This window comes from Lolium rigidum, chromosome 3 (genome assembly GCF_022539505.1).
Source record: "Lolium rigidum isolate FL_2022 chromosome 3, APGP_CSIRO_Lrig_0.1, whole genome shotgun sequence".
Classification (NCBI taxonomy): Eukaryota; Viridiplantae; Streptophyta; class Magnoliopsida; order Poales; family Poaceae; genus Lolium; species Lolium rigidum.
The window spans coordinates 390,515,636-390,519,613 of NC_061510.1; positions in this window are offsets into that span (position 1 = coordinate 390,515,636).

The window sequence follows — 3,978 nt, forward strand, 5'->3', positions numbered from 1 at the left end:
TTCTTTTGCGAATCTTTGGATCTTTTTTTTTTTTGCTGCAGCTCAAGGTTTCAGTTGTCTTTGCTAATTCATGTTTTTATATTATTTTATAATGTGATGCTGAAAAAATTCGCCGAAATAGACAAGAGTAGATCAAACAAACAAAAAAACATGCACAGATGCAGAGAGCAAGCGGGATTATCCTATAATCATGCGCATCAAGGGGTGGTCCTGTATATATCTCAAGTGATGATTGCCAGAACAAAACTAAAGCTGGATGACCATTTGTAGGATGCATATGATGGGGCCGGTGGAGCCAATAACCAACCTTTCTTGCTCACATATTTCATTTTTTCTTTGACAGAAATTGGCGTTTTATTGATCACAAAACATCAGTACAAAGTTCTTTCCGGACAGCAGCTGGAACAACACTGAAATAAAAATTACAAGACTCGGAATCACAAGACCGAGCTAAAACATGCGCCACCTTGTTCAAAGAACGCCCAACATGTTTAAAGGAACACGATGTGAAGCCCTTAGCAAGAAACTTGATGTCCCTCACCACAACGCCCACCACAGAACGGTCCATAGCCTTGGCTGGATACGTTGCATCAGAGAAAGGCAATCCGAGGCCAGAATAATGTCTTGAAACCCTCTCTCCTTAGCAATTGCCAGGACTCGACGAACCGTCATCGCTTCAGCCAATTCCGGAGAAAAGGATCCTGCAATACCTTCATGACAAGCAAGCAGCAGATTTCCAGCATTGTCACGGATTACTGCACCCCAACCCATCCTAGGGACTAGCTTGAAGATGGACATGGACATTTACACATACACACCCGGCAGGAGGAGGAACCCAACGAAGAGAAGGTTCACAAATACTGGCCGGAGGTAGTTTGTAACAATGTTGCACAATATTTTCAACATAAACCAGAATCTTGGCGACCAATCTGGACGGATGGATCATACCTTTGTCGTTCCGTGCATCATTCCTTACTTCCCACACATGCCAACATGTGACGGCAAATGTTGTAGCTTGAACCGACGATGCCTTTACAAGAATTCGAACAACCATTGTTGCATGGATCTGATTCTCGACGTATTCAGCTTCAGCTGTATCTTCATCTTCACTGCCTCCCACACAGCATGTGTGAATTGACACTCGAAAAAAATGTGGGCAAGATTTTCAGATCGACAACAAAAAATGCACTGATTATTAGCAGGAATGTTCCTCCTCTGAAGTTGAACTCCAGTAGGCAAACAGTCATGAGCAATCCTCCAAAGCACAATCTTCATCTTTCTAGGCGCTTTGACAGCCCAAAGAGACTTCCATTGCTTAGACATCATCTCCATATCCGAACCACCCCCATGGTCTGCCGCACAGCGCTTGGAGAAAAAAACTATTGGTGCGTGCCATGTTATACGCCGATCGTACAGAATAAATTCCAAAACGATCATGGAGCCAGGAAACAAAATCTTCTCCACCATGTTTACCGACAGGAACACTTCTGATCACTTTGCCAAGGTCCTCATGAAAAAACAAATTGATAATTTCCATGTCCCACGAACCCTCCTCAGTTAATAAGTTCTAAACCTTAGCCTCCTCTGCCATCGGTTCAAGTGTGGTAAAAGTACGAGCCGGGTGACCCGGTATCCAATTATCCTTCAGAATATTTATACTTGCACCATTGCCTACTCCCCACTGCAGCCCCTTCATCACCAGATCCCTACCAAACAAGATAGATCGCCACGTGAACAAGGACGATCGGGGTTTAGGAGCCTACAGAAAATCACAATCCAGAAAATATCTTCCTTTTAACAATCGGGCACATAACAAATCTGGTTCAGTTATCAGCGGCCAACACTGTTTTCCTAACATAGCTTGGTTGAAGAGCACAAAATCTTTGAAGCCCAATCCACCAAGATATTTCGGTGCAGATAACCAATCCCAGGATCGCCAATGTATTTTCTTATTACCATTCTCGAATCCCCACCAGTGGTTAGCAATGCACATTCTCATCTTGTCACACATGCCCACTGGAATACGGAACAAACTCATGACAAAGTTAGGGATTGATTGAGTAACAGATTTCAGCATAGCCTCCTTCCCAGCCCTTGACATAGGCCTATCTGTCCAACTCATTAGACCCTTCCACATCCTCTCAAACAGGAACTTGAAAGACGAGGTCACAGAACGAGCAATTTCAATGGGCATCTCCAAATACGTATCTTGGAGAATCTCATTATCCACCTCCAATATTGCCTTCACCGTCGACCGAACACTATCAGGGCATCTCTTGCCAAACATCACAGAAGACTTTTGAAGATTTATCTTCTGACCCGAAGCCAGACAATAAGTACCGAGGACCTCCTTCAATGCACTTGCACTTTTTGAATCACAGCGAGAGAAGAATAAACTGTCGTCTGCGAAGAGTAAATGAGAAATAGGGGGGTCTTACCTTCCATTTTTAACACCTTGTAGAACACCGTGTCCCTCCTTCTTACGCAGCAAACATGATAAACCCTCTGTACACAATAGAAACAAATACGGCTTATAGGGTCACCTTGGCGGATTCCTCTCGATCAGAACCCCATTCACCTTGACAGCATAACGTGCATGGATCACACATCTCATCACCGACCATATCCAACTACCATCAAAGCCCAACTTTCTAAGGCAACCATGCAAATAAGACCATTTGATACGGTCGTATGCTTTCATCATGTCAATCTTCAAGGCAAAGAAAGGACTCTTGCCAGATTGTTTCCGGACAGTGTGCAAACATTCAAGAGCAATGAGAGCACTATCCGTAATCAGTCGTCCAGGAACAAAAGCACTATGAAATTCAGAAATCACTTGAGGAAGGATAACCTTAAGTCTATTGGCCACCACCTTGGATGCCAGCTTATAGATCACGTTGCAAAGACTTATAGGACGAAACTTCGACAAGTGTATTGCTCTAGAAACCTTCGGGATAAGAATTATGACTGAATCACAAAAACCTTCAGGAATCGCCGAACCATTAAGGAAGCTTAGAATAGCATCACAAATCTCATGTTGAATGAAATCCCAATGGACCTAGTAAAACAGAGCAGGGAAACCATCTGGGCCTAGCGCCTTCGTCGGCCCCATATGGAACAAAGCCTCTTTGATCTCTACATTGGAGTAAGGAGCACACAGACTCTCATCCATTTGGCTGTCCACTTTAACAGGAATTGCATCCAAAACCGGTTCCATGACATAATTCAATTTTGACATAAAAAGTTGCTCACAGAAGTTGTATGTCATTGATCTAATCTCTTTCTGATCCTCACACTTGGAGCCATCTTTTTTTCGAAGGTGAAACAGTGGGGAAAATCCCCACTGCGATTTTTATTAATAATGTAAATAAAAGAACTTTACAGTTGTACAAGGTGTACAGAGGTCTAAAAAAAAGAAAAAGAAAGAAAGAAAAGAAACTAAACTAAACTAGACTAGTCCATGAAACTATGACAAGTTTTGCAGCCAGATTTTGAAAGGAGCATCCCATTTATTTTTCATTTTGTAAGACAGCAAATGCAGTTCTTGTTTGAAAACTATCTTCCAAGCAGATATAGAAGGATTTTGATCTTCAAAGATTTTCCTGTTCCTGATTATCCAAATGCCCCAGGCTGCCAGCATGATGATCTCAACTACAAAAGGTAAGTTAAGAGTATCCTTGATGTCATAAAAAGCCTCTAGGACTGATTGCTGATTTGTGACTTGAGGACAAACGAAAGCCCAACATTGTTGTGCAAAGGGGCAACTCCAGAATAAATGTGCCAGGGTTTCTTCTTGGTTGCATTGCAAAGTGGCACCGCTAAAAGATGGCAGAGTGCAATTTTTCTCTTGAGGAGGTTCCTTGTATTTAGCTTATCATGTAAAAGTAACCAGAAAAAGAACTTGTGTTTGGCTGGCAAGAAGATTCCCAAAGCCGTGTGAAGAATTTTGGTGTATGTTGCACACCAATCAAAAATTTG